A 20133-nucleotide genomic window follows, 5' to 3' on the forward strand; every position below is an offset into this window, starting at 1 on the left:
CGTTTCGGGAGCGAGTGACGCTGGCGATGGAAGACGGAGCGAGGGACGCCTCGGGCCGAAAAGCCGAACCCTTCTTCCCTTCCCATTTCCGGCAGGGAGGGAGAGAGAGCGGTCACCTTACGGAAAAGGAGAAGGAAACCCTTTCGTGTTTCCCCCTCCCTCTTCCCTCCCACTCATTCCGGGCCCACTTCGCCGCGCGTCGACCTTCCTCGGGACCGCAACGGTGCGCCCCCCCTGCACCAAGCGTTCGATCGGCCGGCGAAATATGTATGCCCCTGCCCTCGCTTTCCGTCGAGGGGCGGTGGCCCGCATGTGGCCCTAACTCGACGAGTGCTTCACGGGAACGCGCCGGTGTACACAGCGAGCGTTTTGGATTGATTGTTTTCAATCGATAAATCAAGTTCAAGTCGATAACTGATCCGGGAAAATTTATTAAAAATCAAATCGTTACTATTTTGCGCGCTATTTACTCTTTGAATGGTCCGAATGGCTCTGATCTCATTTAATTCATGCACTTTTTATATTTTGCTTTCAAATTTCAGTTTAATAAGAGAAATATATGGGAAGATGTTGAAATAAAACGTATACGCCTTTATGAAAATAGATTTGTTTTTTTTATGTTCGCATTAGAATTAAAGGTTGAACGACTGCTTGTATGACTTCTTTAAACCGATAATTCTGACTGCGGTGTTTGTAAACAAAATCAGCGGTGTTCTTGATTAGATTGAGTGTGATACCGAGCACTCAGTAGTTTTTTTTACTATCTTAACCAAAGATTTGAGTTATCACAACGACATCGATGCTTGGAATGGGCAGACGATTAGCAATTAAATTGCCGATAACTTTATTAACATAGTACTATCGTTGTTTAAGAAGAATTGCCCACGATTTTTTCGTTTTACTTTAAGAGAAACTTAGCGCGTATGGTAAATAGTAATTCAGGAAATGAAAACCCACTCCTTCCCAATCTATTCGCATATTTTGGTCGCTGCTGATTTATTTACAAGTCAGACAGGACTTCAAAGTTTTGCTAATAATTTCCCATAATCTATTTGCAATGAAGCTTCGATGATAATTCAATCTTTCGATTTTGATAAGCCTCTCGGAAGGTTTTCCTGACATGATGAGTTTTTTTATGATTGGTACCTAGATTGAATGACATGAAATGTATGCGACTGTAACAACGCCAGTGGTTATTGGACAATTTCATTCGTTATCTCCATGCGTTGGTTCGTGTACACGAACGTGTATTTCGGATGAGAAGAAAATCGGTCGCGTGCCATTAAACAAGAAAAAAAGTTGACCCACGGATGACCGTGATGAGTTACCTTCGTCTCTCCATGCCAATCCGAGATAATTCGTAAATTTTCGGTTGTCGAGCGAGGTAATTCGGATGATTGCCTTGGGGGGGGTCCATTTGGTAATCGTGCGAAATTTGCACCCGCGCGAAACTGAAAGCGCTCATCATCTCTTATGAAATTTTCCCGAAGACTAAAAAACGGGATACGCACTCTTCGAGCGCGTGGTATTTCACGCGCTCGGTGCCCATCGGGCAATTTCCAAGCGAGACAGGCAACGCACCCGCGCCGTTGAGTACCCCCTGTTCTCCCTTCAAATGGTCGACCCCTCCGGCATCGCCCCCTCGCGGTCTGCGCATTGTGGCGGCTACACTTCGCCTCCGAGTGACCTTCGACCTCGTTTCGGGAATTGGACTCGGACGGCGGACAACAATGAACAAAGGGAAGGGGGAGGAGCGACGGGACTGGACAATTGTTTCGAGTCAGGAGCACGTTCGCCTCCGGGGCTGAATCCCCAAGCGGCTGAGTCGAGCGTTTAGAATCGAGTGGAAATGATAGCGTCGGGGCGCTCTCCACGGCCATCGACTCCAGCCAAGGTTTCTTTCACTTTCGGCAAGGCTTCCCCGCTCCACTCCACATCTCTTGAATCCTCTCCGCGCCACGGATTATCATGGATGCAGGAGCGGAAATTCTCCCAAGTATCAGAAGGGGTATTACTCACCATGAATGCTGATGTTCCCACGACACCGTAAACAAACTGATGTGTAGTGGATGATGGCTCCGTACACCACAGGGCTAAGGTAGTGAGTGCTTAAACCTTGAAGGGAATTAATGGCGAACCCACTCGTCAGAGTGGAATTACATCTTTGTAGCCACGATACAATCAGTGAAAAAAGTCCCTCCATCTCACTTCGATAGACGTACCAAGAAAAGGTTTCCATGCACTTGATGTTCAGAGCACATGGTTATAACACTGAACCCCGAAAAATACCCCGTAAATGTAAAGTTTTATTGTAAAATTAATTAATATTTCCATCCAGCCAATTTGCCAAAGGTTTTCCGGCAGATTTGCAAGAATAGCGGAAGTAATGGCGGACACGCCAAGTGAAGACGTAAAGGGAAGGTTAGTATTTTTTTAGTTTTGTTAGTACCATGCAAGCTCGCGCGAGGGTGTATGGCAGGGGTGAGCAAACAGCAGACAAATTTTGATCCGAACATGACCCTACCGTGGTCGGACAATGTTGTTATGATCCCTTATCGTTCGTGGAAAAAATGGCATCTAAATCTATATGTTCTACACTTAATCTCGTTTTCTTCGTTTTCTTAATTTTAGCAGCGAAGTTGAAAATTTCTTTAAATTTTCAAGATCCCTGTTAAAAAGAGATGTCCTAATTTATGCAAGAGTTTTAATCTGTAAATTGGCCTTCGTTTCGTGATAGTGATTCACAGCCTGGCTGCTCTAATATTTTGGATACGCTACTCAGTTTATCATAACAACGTTTTACAATTCTAGCTCCTCTACGCTGCACGCGATCCAATTCGACAATTAATCCAACTACGTGAGGATCCCATGTACTTAATGAGGCCTAACCTGCAAAAGATAACACTTCTCTTTGACCTTTTCATCACATTTACCCAGTACTTTTCTAATTTCCTAATTTTTTGTTATCTTGTCCACATATCTCCCGTGTATCGTATGTTTAACCCAGGAGGGTTTGTGAGTGAGGGTAACGCCGAAGTATTTAATCGAATATGCACATTCCATTTCGGTGTTCCCGATGCAGTAGGCGTACGGTAGGGAATTTTTCTTTTATATAGTCATTAATACAACCTTCTTCAAGTTGAATTCTAATTGCCAAGTGTCGCATCAGCGTCATATAGCGTTTAGGTTATCATCTAAAGATCGGTTAAGACTAGGATGGAGGGTAGTGCTGTATGAATGGATGTGAAAACTGGTTTCTGTGGCAGGAGGATGACCGTATATTATAGGATTTTGAAATGTGGATATTTAGAGAAGAATGTAGGAAATGGGTTGTAGGGAGCGGTAGAAGGCTAATGTCGAAGTTGTAAATATCGCGGACGAAGAGAGGGAGTTGCTAGAGGAAATTTGAAAAAGGCAGAAAAAGTGAGTGGTGGAGATATCGAGAGGCGGTGAATGTGGTTTGTTGAAGGCCGAGATGGAAGGAAAAATATTTGGTTGGACGAAGGAAAGGAGGAGAATTTTATAGGCATCATGAAGGCAGGTGGAAGTTAAGAAGAACTGAAGAAGGAAATAGAGTGAACATTTTTTATGAACAAGGTAGCAGTGTCACGACACTATTGGAAGAATTAGGATGGGAGATACTATTGGACCGTAGGCTTAAATACACTGCGTTAATTTAATGCAGGTTACTTATCGGAGGATGCTAAAGACATATTACAGGCCCCCACTTACTATGCTAGATCAGTTCACCAATCAGGGAGATTTATTGCAGAACGGATAGATTTAATATTTCGTCTTTTCTTTGTATCATTAGGGATCAAAATAAATATGACAGTATTCGCGAAGGAGATAATTAGCATTGACAGAGCATATATTTACTCATTATCCTGCAGGTTTTTTCTAATAGACCCATCTTTTTAATACTCCTCCCGCATGACATGAATATACGTATCCTATTATTGAATATTTTCGCTTTTAAGTACCTTCTTTCGTGTGATTAACTTTCAACCAATGGATGACCAAGCTGATATTTTTGTAGAGGTGCCATGATTGTGACTGTATATGCATGGTTGGCCACCTCACACCCCCCGCCATACGCCCTTGTGGCGGTTTGCGGGGTATTATGTAAATGTAGATGAAATAATGTTGGGTAACAAGAGGAAGTTTTCTCGTAACGTGGAAGATAATAGTCGTTATGAAGGAATCTTCCAACTTTTACCTATAATAGTCAGAATATCTCGAATGACGCTCTGTTATTTAAACAATATTTAAAATTTTTATCATTGCGATTTCTAAATTGGAGAATGTTCAAAAATTATTGATCTAAAAGCTTCAATTTTTTCTGAAATTAATCCGGATCGACATGTTTTCGCGAAAGGAAACGGAAAGTGCGAAACTCATCATCGTCATCCGTATAATAACGTGGTTCTGCTCACATCTCTCTCACTTCAGCCAGCCTCTCCATTTCTCAGCCTCATCTTTCATTATTTGTCCGACGTATTTCCTTCTCTCTCTCGCTATTTCTTACGTTTTAGTTTGTCCCGTCCCTTCTTCCTTTTATTACTGTCCTTAGGGGACTGGTAAGCCTTGGAGCGTGCCCAATAAGATTGCCTCTTCTTCTTCATGAAGTTTTCAACAGAATTTCTTCGCCCCTTCTTCGCAGAACTTCCTAACTGGTGATTTGCCCCGCCCATTTTATCTACAGCATATTCCTGTAAGACTGCGCTTCTTCCAGTATTCTCCTTCATGCCTAATGAAAACTTCGTAGCAATTTTCCACAGTTAAAACTTTATTGCCGACCATGGTTTCGATACACTGTATCATCATCAGGTGAGGAAAAGTACAAGGAGAAGGGATATATATACCAAGCTACAAGAAGGGGTGGCAGGGGAGGAAAGAGCGGGGGGAAGGGGGGGTTTGTCATGAAGAGAAAGGCAGGAAAAACCAATGGAACCCCCTGCCTTTCCTTCCTTTCCTGCCTTTCTCTTCATGACAAACCCCCCCTTCCCCCCGCTCTTTCCTCCCCTGCCACCCCTTCTTGTAGCTTGGTATATATATCCCTTCTCCTTGTACTTTTCCTCACCTGATGATGATACAGTGTATCGAAACCATGGTCGGCAATAAAGTTTTAACTGTGGAAAATTGCAACGAAGTTTTCATTATGTCTCGATTCCACAACATCACGCCTGACTCTTCACTTTTCGCTCCTTCATGCCGTTGTTAGAAACCCTAGTCTCTATTTACAACAGAAAATTATGTTCTAGATACGAGGTTTTTCCTTGAGTACTGAACTACTAAGCACGTGATGCTTAGTTAGTGAACTTATAAATCACCCCTCAACCCCCAATGCCTCATCCCCTGGGATTATATTCCTTATATGTTTCACGAGGGCCACGCCGAGGTCATGGAAACTCGGCGACCGCGATGCTCCCCCATCCTATCGACATTTCCTGGGAATCGTCCGGGAAGAAACAGGCCGGAGGATCGGGCGAAGAGAAGACGGCGAGCTGTAGTTTCCCCGTGAATATTTAATGCGGGCGAGCGCGGGAAGGAAGTGAAAGAAAGGGTGGACCGTCCAAAGGAGTTTCTCTTTGCCCTTCCACCCCGAGTTTACGTCACAGTGCACGTTAAAAAGCTGAAAGTATCGTCAACTGGTCAGTTGCACTGATCATTTCGCTCCATTGTCCACCGCATCATAGGGCCTATTAATCAAATATCTGCCGTCAGAGATCGTGCGAAGGACAGATTCAATGAGAATCACGATCAGGATGTATATTATGAGAAATATTCGGGTATAGGGCGAAAAGGCGGTTTGTTTTTTGCCAAATTCATTACCCACCTCAAGCGTTAATGAGAAAATCAGTGTTTGCGGCAAAAATGCTTACGACAGCGTTCGCCCGCATTCACTCGCTGGATTCCCGTCGATTGAAATGTGTCAAGGTCCCAACTATATCGCACACGTAAATTCATTTATTTTCTTTGTTTCGGCATCCAACATTATAAGGATGGCTAGCGCGGTGTTTAAGACTTGCGTTATCTGACGTGCAAGGTGCTATCTAGACTTCGCAATTAGTTGTTGACATGTAACTGGGTGCTCGCATAATCCCCTCTTGACGGCTTAATCGTCGTGATGAGTCACAAAGCAGGTGTATGGCGGATTATTGTTATAGCACCCGGCACTCAGTTTCCGTAACGTTGGAGAAAAGTGAATACGTGACTCACTCCCTAATGCAACTGTCGTCATATTTTGGCAAACACCGTCTCTCCATGCTCCCAGTCCCTTTCACCTCTCGTCTTTTCCTTGCACAACCGCATCTTAAGTAATACAGCAGAACTTAGTAACCGAGTTCCTAGACGAGCTACGTAGTCAGACTCACCAGAGGGCTCTCAATTGTCACCCCAGTTAACACACTTCATCTTCTGTTTCCCTAGACATTTCTTTGCGTTTGCAAATACGCGGTGAAATAGGCTTCGGACCTGACGGAATAAAATCTCGCAGCTACCCGCGTTTAAGGTTTGAAACTCTGGAGAACGAGCTCTGTTTATGTTTGAAAAGTGTAACTCATGCATGGAAATAGCCTGAAAAGACTCAGTTGAAGTAGAGCCCGGACAACGTGCTAATGAACACCAATTACAACGCTTTTATTTCTTTCGTATTACTTAATGATATATTCGGAGATCAGATAACGCTGGACATTTACAATAATGGCCAACGTAAAGAGAAGTTCTCAGGAAAAAAACAATGAATCTAGCAATTAAAACTTGAACTTATATTCCAGAATACATTAAAGTGATAAATTTGCAGGATTCATAGAATGTTAAGAAATCCTCTTTTGTATTCCCTATCTCTCTCTTATTTTCCGCAATACGTAATTAGAATTCCTTTTCACATTAATTGTGATATTTTATTTATTTATTAAAGAAATTTTTGTAACCTCCAAGCCACCGCTAGGGTGTGTGGCAGGGGGTGAATAAACACCATACTAATTATGACCCGAATATTTTTACCCTACCGCGGTCGGACAATGTTATTCTAAAAAAGCTGTATCTGTTTTACACTTTATCTCTCTAATTTTAATGGCATGATCTCACCTATGATTCAATGGGGCTAATAATACATTATCAACATCTCTGTCAAAGAGACATGCTTCCAATTTATGCAAGAAATTTAATCTGTAAGATAACCTTCGCTCCGTGAGTGATTCCCAGATTAGCTGCTCTAATATTTTGAATACGCTAATAAGTTTATCATGCAACGTTTTACAAATCTAGCTCATTTACGCTGCACGCGATCCAATTAATCCAACTTCGTGAGGATCCCATATACTTGCAGCATATTCTAAGTTAGGCCTGATCCTCGAAAGATAACACTTCTCTTTGACATTTGCATATCATTTACCCACTGCCCTTCTAATAAATTCTAATTTTCGTTAGCTTGTCCACATATTCCCCGTATGTGTTTCACCAAGGAGATGTCGTGAGTGAGGGTAACGCCGAAGTATTTAATCGAGTATGCACATTCCATTTCGGTGTTCCCGATGAAGTAGGCGTTCGGGAGGAAATTGTTATTTTTTTCAAAAATTCATTACTACGCACTTTTTTTAATTTTAATTATAATTGCCATTTTGGTGTCTTTATGTAATTCGACATTGGAATAGAATCGCGATATAAACTCTCTCGTAACACGTCCAGGGCCTCCATCACCCGTCCTCCTCGAAAGGATCAGCAGCGAGCGCATTGCAGCAAGCAGCTCCCTAGACAAAACCCCCGCTGTCAAGAATTGTGACGAATGAGGTGGAATTATACCCAAATTAACGAAAACATCTGAGTGGGTTGTGATATTCTTCCCCAATGGTAGCGAGAATTCACAATGTGAGATTGGACGTACAGGAAGGAAAAAGTCTGAGCAGAGATATATTGGGTCTAATGACGAGGGAAAGAGCATTGATTAGCGGGAGGCACCTGGATGCCGGACCGAATTCCATCCTGGAAGAGCGATGGGGCCGAGGGAAGGAGAGGGGGCGAAACGGCAGGGGGGGGGGAGAAAGGAAGAGCTTGCAATAGAGCCCGTCCCGACGCTTAAAGAGGTAGTAAATGGAGGCCGTCTTCGAAGATTCCGTGTCTCCGTGAGGCCTTCCTCTCCGCTAGGGCGGCGTGAAGCGCGGTGCTTCGCGTGACAAACCGCAGTGCGTTATTCTGGCGACATGACAGAGCAGGGCGAAGAGCTGGATTAGACCGGGGAAAATTGCCAGGTTTAGAGACATTAAAAGGGCCGTAGCGTACGGAATAACCTGATGGAAAAGGCTAATATAGCATGAAGAGGGCCGTAAAGAACTATGCCCATTTGTTATTAACTCGAAATATGGGGGCGCACCCGTACATGAATTAAATCCCAAGCATTTATTTACCCTTTAGCGCTGACAACGTACTTGGAACGAAAGATTAGGTGCCGAGGTTGCCTTCCTATCGTCAATACTGATTATGTAAACAATCATATCACTCTATCCCAGACACCCAATGGCTTACATGTACATGTGTAACTCCAGGCCAGGGTTTCGAATCCTGATAAGCACACGAATGATGAATAATGCTAAAGCAAAACTTTGTAACTCCACGTGAAAATAAGGTTCATAGCGACCTAGGCTTCACTGTGGTGTAGAATCTTCAAGCAAAGAAGTTGTATTAATACAGGTATATACATATATGGCTGTGGGGGTGGGTTGGAGATTGGCAGAGTGTGTGAAGGGAGGGGTAGAACACCGTTCATGACTGCCGATTGGGAGGTTAGTGACAAAGTAAGGGCGGGATTTAGCGGTGAATGTAACCTGTGTGAATATAACTTATTTGCCTGAAGATGCTGCACCACAGTGAAACGTTGGTCGCCATAAAGGTTATTTTCATGAGGAGTTACAAAGTCTTTTTTTTTAATTATCCACTATGGAACAATTCCACAAAGTTACGCCTGAGACTATTCATTACACACGAATTATGTTTCTCTGTTGAAAGTTGGTTTTGCATCACCAAATAAATTATGAACTAAGAGCGCCTTAGAAACCAACTCAACATCACCTAGTCCACGGTCCATCTATGTATTTATTTATTTTAGTACCCTACAAGTCACCGTGAGAGTATGTGGCAGGGGGTGAATACACACCAGACTAATTTTGCCCCAAATATGACCCTACCGCGGCCGGAAAATATTATTTTGATCCTTTACCGTTCGTGGAAAAAATGTAACCTTAAATTGAGGCAGGGAAGATGACGGTTGGTGCGATAGCATGTGTAGGCGTGCGTTCATAATATGATCATTATTCCGATTCTCATGGTGGATAGATTTCCCCATTGTCTCAAGTTGGCGAAGAATCGTGCTATTTATTTCGAAATCCATTCTAGGAGGTGGCTAAAATGCTAGAAACTCATTTTCTATCACCGCACCAGTGACCAAAATCAATTTTAAATGTCTCGGGGTTTAACACGGGAAGGTGTTAGCAAAAAAATGAATTACTGCATCTTTTTTCAGTACAATTTTTTAATTTCTCTTTTGTCAGTTCCCACAGCAACGGCGATCTTCGCTCTTCCCCCATTTCGATTCAATATCCACCATTTCCAAGGAATACTCAATATCAGTAATTTTAGAATGAATCTAAATACAAATCGAAGAAATTTAAAAGTTTTCGTGTTATGATCTAACCTAGGTTTTAGTAAAGTAGTTTTGCTGTGCGTTGTTGAAGTTTTTTATCTACTGGCGGTGAATAATAGAACATATATAATAATAGATGTATAATAAATGATATTGGATGTGCTTGAAGCTGAATCCTTATTAATGATGAATAAATAATTTGGGGAAACAGTGGAACGCCATGAGTTGCGGAGGTAGATTTGTGGAAATTCATCTCAAACTAATGAAAATCAATTTAGCAAAGAGCACCTTCTGCTACGATGATATTGCCAGATCGGAGAGCCTGTATTACGCATTACTGATGATGAAGTCAAATCGCCGGACCGCGTTGCACGAAGTGTAAAAGTGCAAAGTAAAAGTGTTGCACGAAGTGTAAAAGTGCAAATTACATTGCATACACCTAGCATCAGAAGTATGCTTCCTTGCTTCACAAAGCTCGTCGATTGCTTTCGGGATTTCGGGCACGCGAGGTGCGCCGCTTTTCCAATTACATTTCAATTATTTTGTGAGAATGAGCAAATAATTGCCATTATTTGATGTTCGCAATTGGTAATGCCTGCTATATCTGACAAATGAAAGTCCAAACGCGTCTCGTTCATGTGGTCACCTCAGTAACTGCTCATTACACTGCAAGATGACTTAATGCCATCTATTATTGAAAAATGGCGAAAGGGCAAAATCAGCAAGAAATATTGCGGACATCACAGCCTTTTCATTCCCTAAATTCTTGCGCGGTCACGGCGTTGTGAGGTAGAAATTGCATATTCTCGAGATGAACATATGGCGGTTAATGTTCTCCATACATCGGATCGTTATAATGCCTAACTACTGCCGCTAATACGGCTGGAACTAAAAAGCTTTAGAGATACACACAAATTTTGACACTAAGGACAAAAAAACACCATGAAATAAAAATATTTTTCCAGTGTGGCATTTAGCGAACATTTAATTTTTTTTTAAACTAAATATCAGAAGATACCCATCCGTCTCAAAGAAAGACGATTGCGAGATAACTCGCCCAAGAGGCAAAACCTTTTGAAATCCGCTACCGCTCGTATTAATTTTCTCCAGACGTCTCTCAAGAGCGCTTTCCGCTTCATGGCGTTCCTCGTTTTCTCGGTTAGTACGGGAGAACAAAGCCCGAAAGACGGAGGTCGAAAATATCTCACTGAGACCGCTTAAGGCGTGATGAAAGAAATTCGCACCTAAAGGGGAGAGTGGGTGGACGTGTAATATGAAATATGATGAAGTTCAGCCGAGGAGGGATCGAATAATGATCAAATGATACAATTAGCGTCAACTTTTTTCTCAGAAACGATTAAATATTCGCAGGGATCGTGCAGTACACCAAAAATAATTACGAACGTGAAAATAAAATTGGAATGTCAACATTTTTATTTAAGTTTTCGCTAATATTACAAGCCCGCTAGCATTCATGAGCACTAGTGCCCAGGATTTACAAGCAGTCTTTTGATAGGAATGATATTCTTAGCCCTACGAAAACAAATTTCAATGCAATGCATCAATTTCAGATTGTAAAAAATCATTCGCCTTGACCGGAATTGAAATTGTCGCATCGTGATGCATAATAGCGGTTAACTCCGTCAAAAGCTACTGCCGCGACATCTCCCGCAGTTTCTTGGAATTTAATAAAATTCAAGCTCTCGAACTGTTATCAGCTCAGTTTTGGATGCATGCAACTGCGATTGGCGTTAACAGTGACGCTCTGGTGTTTCAGGTCTGGCAACATGGAAGAGATCCTATTGATATACTCGTACATATAGGCCGTACTGACTGAACTGGTGTCGGTGTTTTCTTTTTGCCTCAAATCCTTAATTGCTGTGGCCCTTGGTTTTGTGAGGTTCCTACCTTTGGTTCGTCCCGTTCCCGACCCTCCCACACCCCTCCAAGAATGTGGCGGTCGAAGGATGGGGGGGGGGGGGAGAACGGGTTCCAAAAGGATTTGCAGCGCCGCTTTTGTTGTTTGGGATGTGAGAGGCGGACGGAGTGAGAGGGAATTTCCGAAGACACATCTCCACCTCCTCCTAAAAACCCCCTCCTACCCTCCTCAAAGGTGAAAGTGAGGAGGAGGAGGGAGAAGGGAAAAGGAAGAGCGAAATGGCGGCAAAGGAGTGAGGGGAGGTGTGAGTCACGGCGGGGGAGGGGGGGGGAGTGTGTGGGTGGTCGTAACGCTTCGCCTCCAGAGAGTGGCAAAAATAAAATTGCAACGCCGTAATTATAAACTCGAGGATAAATACATTGTGTTCGTATTTTTTTAAATAATTTTTTTGAAAGTCCCTTCGAGCCTGCTCGAGCGAATAATTCTTGCTGGAAATTTCCGCGAGTCAGGAAATAAGCTTTTGCGCGAGCTGACATCCTTTTGCGGTCATCGTGACCCGTGCAGGTTGAAAGGTCTCTCTCTATGCAAGTGTGACTGTTGACGGGGAAGCGGAAACATTGGCGGGGGGACACCGTCGCACAGATGCAGCGGCGAATAGCGAGACGTGCATGAGTCATTACGAGAAAACGTTACAGCCGGGAGGGAGGGGGGGGGAGACAGAGGGGGGCGGAACGACTCCCTCCAGCGACCTCGACGCAGAATTAAAAAAAAGACACCTGCGCATTCCGTCTTTCGCACTCTCCTCCATAATTAATCGTTCCAGGCGTAAATTTGTGAAATTGTTCCATGATGAATTATGTCGAAATAAAACTTGGTAAATCCACGAGAAATATAAACTTAAATGCGAACCAGATTTCACCGCTTAGTGCCGAATTAAAGTTTATTTTTCAGGTAGATTTACCAAGATTTATTTCGACATTATTCAGCACTTTCCTCCCCCACCCCCACCCTCTTCTACGAGCGACGACTCCGCTCACAAAACGGATGTTTCGGATACGCGTGAAAAAGTTTCTTTTTCTCCATGATATTATTAAAAGATTATAAATATAAAAATTGACTACGAGTCCGCCAAAGGATGGACAATGTCCCATAGTAAATTCATCCCGATAATGCGAGAATCGGGCCGAGATCTCTCGGCCAATTCCTAGAGACAAGAATGACATGCAGGAAGACACATGCAAAATGTCGACAAATATATACACTACCAATTCTAATCATCCCCTACGCGATTGCTGTCGTGTCTATTTTAACCTCTAATGGTTGGAGGAAAACACGACATTCTAAATCTATCCGTTTTACAATAAATCTCCCTGATTTTACGTTGAGGATCTGATCCACCTTAGTAAGTGATATGACTTTACCATCCTCAGATAAGTAACCTGCCTTAAATTCACGCAGTAAATTTAATCTGTATTTAAGCCTACGATCGACTGTTGGCTCCCATCCTAATTCTTCCAATAGTGTCGTGAAACTACTACCTTGTTCATGACAACTTTTACAAACCTGGCTGCTCTAAGTTGCACTCGATCTACATAGTTCCAAAATCAAGCCTACTTCATAAGGATACATTTGCAGCATCCTCAAGGTTGGGCCTAACTAACGTGAAATAACAAAGCTACTTGGCCCGTTAATTACAATTCCCAAGTATTCATAAAAATAATACATTTCATTATTTTTATTTAATAAACCCATCTTTTAAACATTTCTATAGCATGATTTGAATGTACACATCCTGCTAATAAATATTGCTGTATGTAAGTACTTTCTTCCGTGTGATTAATATTTGTCGAGTGCATGAACAAACCAATATTTGTGTAGAGGTAACATGATTTGGTTTTGCATATGGTTTTATTCTAGTTTACGGGTGGTGACCTAACACCCTCCGCCACATACCCTTGCGGCGGCTTGCGGAGTATTGTGTAGATGTAGGTAGATATAGATGTAAAGTGGTGTTGACCGCAGGAAGCTTTAAAAATATTTCTACATTTGATCGCTCGAACGTATGCTTACTGGGAACTCTTTAAGGATGTGTAACAGGAGATTTGTTTTGTGTAACGCAGTGAAAGTTTTATTGCCACAATTGATGTTCATTTTATTTTTACTTTGTAATTTTAAAATTAAAAAATTAACGGCGTGAAATTAATTTTTTTGATGAAGAAATTCCAAAAATCGGTCACGAAAATATCGAAAATGCATTGGACAAACAGGATTGTGAAATTTGGTGAGAACATAATCATCTGAATGGCTGATGTTAAAGAATGAATCCACTGGTAAAATTGAGTGTTTTTTTAGATTATGGAGGTATTGTTTGGAGCAACCAGGGGGATATTTCCTGGGGCTATAGTGACGAAGTACATGATCCGTTGCCACGAAATTGAAAATTGATAATTAGAAAGAATTAAAAAGACTCCTTGAATGTCAGGCAATCATTATGGCATGGTCGTCAACTCGAAAGAACATGTAGCCATCGAAGAAACATTGATTGCGATATTCACCGACGTTAGGAGCAAGATTACATACGCGTATGTATATTTAGCCTATCCAGCATTCCCAGGTTGTCTGACTCGATTCATTTCCGCACGCGAAATTCATCGAAAAAAGAATGGATTAATGGATGATATATTTATTTCTTGGGGTAATCAGACGACCATTGAGAAAAACAGTTGGATCACAGCTGTGTCGGAAAATATATTTGATAAGTTCCGCGGAAAGGCATAGCGAACATTATTTTGAACCGTACAAAGAGCTTTACGACTTTTTTTCGCATTAATGAATATCGCCACAAGACGCCTCGTTATAGGTGCACTTGTACATTGCTGGAACAAAATTAATGAGATGGTAATTTCTACTTCTCGTCAGGCGTGTTTGGAGGAGGGAGAGGAAGATGGATCTGTCTTTCCTCACCCAATTAATAATTAGAATTGCCCTGTCACCCGCCATTCTCGGCTCGGGGCGAGAATGCGTCGGAGCAGCATTTGCGTCCAAGGCACCGCCGACGTTTCGCTCACGCCTGCGTGCGCGAACCATACTCGACGGTCCTCGGAAGTATCAGATGAATTGTCCGGTCGATGTTCACGAAACCCCTTTCTTGAGTGAAATGTCTTTGACATTACAAAGAGGGTATTGGCGGAGGCAGCGTGGCCGAGCGGTCTAAGGCGCTGGTTTTAGGCACCAGTCCGAAAGGGCGTGGGTTCGAATCCCACCGCTGTCAAACTTTTTAACCTCGTGCAAATTTTGTGGTTTTTGCTGAAGTATTGAAGAAACTTAGTGAAGTTCCTCAAAAACTTCTTCTAACCTTTTGAGACTGCGAAAACATCACTTCAAAGTATACCACACAACATGGAGCTTCTGAGTATTCCTTAAATTCTTTCCAAAATTACCTACAATAACCTCTCAGTTTTCAAGTATTGTTAACTATAACCTCATACCTATAAATTGCTACAATAATTGTCCCTTCTAATTGATCCAGGACTTAATAGCAATCTAAATCAAGAAGAAATTATGACGTAATAGTGACGTAAAGCTAATAGTAAACAAAAAATAAACTCATAGGAGATGAAACGTTTCGTTTCGCAAATTAATGAAGTGTAATATGCAGAGAGTAAGTAGCATGCTATAAAAATCAGTTTAACTCAATTGTAGGGAAGTAGAATAATCGCATAGGATGACCCAGAAAATGGTCTAAATGATAGTGTAGTATGGCAGTAATAGTAAATGCGAAAAATTTAAATATGAAGGTATAAAAGATAATTCAGTCGATAAGGGAATCTTGTGTAAAACTCTGTCGAAGGAAACCATGTCTGATTACCACTAGTACCCTAGGTGACGATAGATTTGCTGCATTACTCCCATGGCTTAATCCTAATTACCCACTAAATAAACAAGGACGGTACCTTACCTTGGATCTGGAGGCATATTAAAATCATGGTCAAATTTGAAGGTCAAATATTTCCTCGCAAATTATTCTATAGCATTTTATGTTACCATTATGCACAGAACTCCCCTAGCTATCGTAAAAGCAAACTACCATCTGCTGTTTGGTAAACCCAGGTCATAATAATTTAAATGCAAAATCATCCTCAAATCTGATACCAGAAATAACTGCTAACAGTGCATACTTAACAAGAATGAATGTCCGATTCGTTACTTATCACGCAGTTTAAATTCTATTAAATGTGATTAGATGAATCAACCAAAATGAATCAGGCGGATGGATAAGTTTAATTTAAGTAATTTAGGAGATTCAGCGCAAAAACCCCAACTACGAGTATCGACATCTGTTTAAAGGTTAAAGGTTTTCCACGCGATGTCAGCTTTTAGAACATCTTCATATTCAATTTCATAACTGAAAGCATCGGATTCTGTGCTTTGAAATTGTTTAGCCCTTAATCCCATATATTTGAGAGGAACAATATATTTTAATACAGTTCCGAATCAATTCACAACTTGAAGGGGACTTACAATTTGAGATTAGTCACTAAGGTAATTTGAGATATCGCGGTATATACAGTGAATCATCATTATATCATCGAAAAGAAGACAAAGCAATCTCCGCGAATATTTCTCAATTCCGGGAAAACCTTTGCCGATTGCCTCACTCCCCCTCCGCGGTGAGTTGATTCGCCGCAGACCAAAACCTTGATGACGCAGAGGAGCAACGGAGAGGCGGTGGCGTTCTCTCAGGCAAGAGAAGAACGCCCCCCCCCCTCCAATAATGATCCGTGCCAATCGCTCTGGCCACGGTTGCGAGCCTCTTGAACTTTCGCAACGACGACGTTTAATTTTTCGGGATTTATTTTACGTGAGGTAAGGAAGGAAACAAGGCGCTCATGTCGACCCTTACACAATGACTGAGGATACGGGTCCGCGGGCCAACATTATCGACATTATTTTTTTAATTTTCGTTCAAAATTATGTTTTCCTTGCATGTTTCCGAGAATATAGAAATGACATTTTTGGTTCCTTTAAAACAGTTTAAAAGTCATGAATTACTCCCCTCGTATTTTCTAAACCATTGACGCATTACTATATGACCATGACATTAAAACAACCAATGGGAATTAAATAAGAGCTATGACATTGATATCTCCTGCCCATGGAATCGTTCGTCGTGCCATTACCCACGCCAATAGATAAATAAACAAATGAATAAATAGATCGATAACAAATAATAAGTCGCGGTAGTCCAGGAGGTAGAGCGTTGGACTACTGACCGCAGGGCCCGGGTTCGATTCCCGGGCAAGTTTCTCTGGGCACGGCTGCAGCTCCACCCAAGCTTTGTGATTTTGTGGGTACCAGACTTTCCTGGGAAACCATAACCGGCACAGGGAAAGAAACTGGCCCCCCTACCCTGATGTGTGAATTTCACATGGGCTTAGTACTACTGGGTGAAATCTATTATCACCTACCAAACCGACCTTCGGGTTGATTACTGTGTTTATGGTTTTTATGGTTCATGTGTACACTAGCGGCTATGCCCGGCATCGTCGGACCAATTAAGCTGCTCAGCTGTAACTGGATTTAATTCATAACTAAGGCCTTTTTATGTAAGTGGACAGTTTGTCCATCACGGTGTCGTCTGCGGACGCGCGATTTGGCAAGCGCTTTGGAAGCGATTTCATTTGGAAGCACTACGAACAATGAATTCGAAAAAAACATACCGATTCACTTTAAAAGAAATAATTGGAGATCATCTAATTTTGCAGAAGCTATTTGCACTGCACGAAGCGTCTGCTCAGCTGTCGACATAAATCAAACCCTCTTTATGCAAAAAATAGAAGCCCTTACTCAGTACCGCCTTGGCGTGATATGGTCTTATTTTTAGATTTATATATTATTAAGATTAAGATGTAAATATACTCTTCCATTAACTGACAGTGTGATACATTTTCGAGTTCGCAAGAATATTAGAATTCTAATAACGGAATGATACACAAAAATCAATGAAAAAATAATATTACTTGTCTTTTTAATTATAAGGCTTAGCGGTAGGAATAAGTGTAGTCACAGTGCAATAAATATTATTAGATATTTTATTACCTTTCAAGCCACCGCTCCACACCAGAATAATTTTGACCCGAATATGACCCCTACCGCGGTCGGAAAATGTTATTCTGATCCCTTATTGTTCGAGGAAAAAAGTGAAATCTTAAATATATCTGTTCTACACTTAATCTCTCTAATTTTATTAATATGATCTCTCCTACCGTAGTACTATGGGAGTAATAATACATTTTCAACATCACTCCTAAAGAGATGTCCTTCCAATTAATGGAAGAGCTTCAATCTGTAATTTAACCTTCACACCGTGAGTGATACCCAGCCTAAATCCTCTTAAATTATTTTCATACGCTACTAAGTTTGTCATAACAACGTTTTACAAATCTAGCTCCTCTACGCTGCGCGCGATACAATTCGGTAATCAATCCAAACTTCGTGAGCATCCCATTTACTTGCAGCGTATTCTAAATGAGGCCTAACTTGCGGAAGATAACGTTTCCCTTTGACCTTTTCGTCATATTTCCCCAGAACTCATCTAATAATTCGTAATTTTTTGTTAGCTTGTCCAGATAAACCCAGTATAGATCTAGTACAGTCCAGTGTATAATGGTCATATAATTTGAAAGAATACTTGTATCTCCCTTATCTTCCTGTTTTCCAGTGCACTGGGACTTGACGAGAGTTAAATTTTCATGCTATATCAGTGCTCGCAATTTAATGAAACCGACGAAACCGCATCCAAAGAGAAGGAGACGAAGATCTGCCAATTATTAAAAAACAACCCTATTACTATTTCTAATTCTAATTACTATTTTTTTAAGGATAGCAAGACAAGACGCAAACATGCATTTAAAAAAGCTACTAAAGCATTAGATTTTTAAGCGTAAATGTCTCTGATTTCCATTGAATTAGCTCAAAAGGCTATACGCTGTTAATAGAGCAAATTTCGCTAAAAAGAGCGTATAATTGTTCCATCTTCCACACCATAATAAAATAAAGAGCCGGTCGTTTCCGTTTGCTTTTCCTCAATGGTTATTCCTTCAAAGTGAAAAAACATAATATCTAACCATTCAATTGGCCTATAGTTTCACAAGAATCCAAGTGAATGAGACCGCCGCTTAGGACTTTGAAGGACAAATTACGTTCCCACCAATAAATGTTTGAAACTTGGATTGGGTCGTGCAAAAAATGATAATAACGTTCTTCAATTTCGAATCCGCGGCTGCTTACAAAATCCCGAGCGGAGCCAGGAGCGGACAAAAAAAAAGTCTCTCGGCGCGTCTGCTGCGCGGGGGAGGGAGGGCGCGCGAGGCCCGGCCAAACCCTCTATCAACCTCCGCCTCCGGGTCGCGCTCCGGTGACGCTGGATGTGAAATGCAAGTCGTAAGAATCGGAAAACTTTCTCTTTCCTTCTTTTAAGATTCATTGCGTACCCGACTCCATCCTCCTTCCGCCCAAATCTCTCACTCTCTTCCCTTTCATAGAGTCGCTAACGCTTTAAGGGATCCGACGGAACGGCAGTCTCCTTCGAGTTCCGGATCATTGGGAAGAATTGGTCCTCCAGAGGAAGTGCCAGGAGGGACGAGGGCGGAGGGGTGGTCGTTAGCAACCTACGCCTGCGGCTCCCGATCTCCGCGGCAGTAATTTTTCACCGTGCGTCAAAATATTTCGTGTTCCTCGGTAATCGGCGGTACCTAACGCGGAACTGCGAAACGCACGGGAGTGAGTGAGAGTCGATTTGAGACAAGCGTGACGATGTCTGCCTACCGCCGATACGATACATTAGCGCTTCTAAACTACTAAGAGAATAACCTTCTCATCCACCAAACCTAAGTGATTCGGTGCTATTGAATGGGGAGTCGAACGTGTTTTTTTCCTTTCTTGAGTTTGTTGTGATCCCATGATGCATCTCGATTCAGAGCATATGTTAAACAAAATGTCCACTCTTAATTAAGCCAATCAATGAATTATTAATTCTGCAGATTCGGTGGCGTAGTGGACATAATATAGCTCTCGACAACTGACTTTAGGGTTCAAGGTTCAAATTCGGATGAGTCATGTGGGCACAGGTCATCCACTTTCAAACCTTGTGATTTTCTGGTCATCAGAATATTCGGTTAAACCGCAGATGCTGCAGGGCAAGGAGCCATCTGCACAGCAACAAGGCGCGCACCTCAGGGTTTGTTCCTAGTTGGAATCTACCGAAGCGTATAAATCTAATCTTCTATGATGGGTGGGAGAAGAGTATTTTTTGGAGAAGTACTTCAAATACTCATCATAATTCCGTCGAATGAACGAGAGTATTCCAAACTACTAAGTTTGTATAACTTGAGGTTTGTACAATTTTTTCCCGACGTGTGCGTGAAATGCTGAATTCAGACCGTCGGTTAAGTGCGCGCATGATCGGAGATCGTATATTGGCAATGATAAGACAGTTACTGTGCATGCCATTATCACTGAAACTTTGGCGATTCGAAAGATTTGCGCTAAACTCGTCCCGAAAGTCTTGACGGACCACCAAGAGCAGAGTCGAGAGTGTCTGCTTGCAAAGACC

At 42.0% G+C, this 20133-nt stretch overlaps 1 protein-coding gene and 1 non-coding gene across 2 annotated transcripts in view; both read left to right on the forward strand.

Moving 5' to 3' along the window:
- Positions 1-20133, forward strand: part of LOC139694276 (bicaudal D-related protein homolog) — a 329317-nt gene that overhangs the window by 180345 nt on the left and 128839 nt on the right. The gene's annotated exons all lie outside the window — the stretch shown is intronic.
- On the forward strand, positions 14711-14790 carry TRNAL-UAG (transfer RNA leucine (anticodon UAG)). The gene has a single exon. It is a non-coding gene; the product is annotated as a tRNA-Leu (tRNA).

Source organism: Hetaerina americana, unplaced genomic scaffold, assembly GCF_022747635.1.
Source record: "Hetaerina americana unplaced genomic scaffold, ioHetAmer1.1.p SCAF_5, whole genome shotgun sequence".
Lineage (NCBI taxonomy): Eukaryota > Metazoa > Arthropoda > Insecta > Odonata > Calopterygidae > Hetaerina > Hetaerina americana.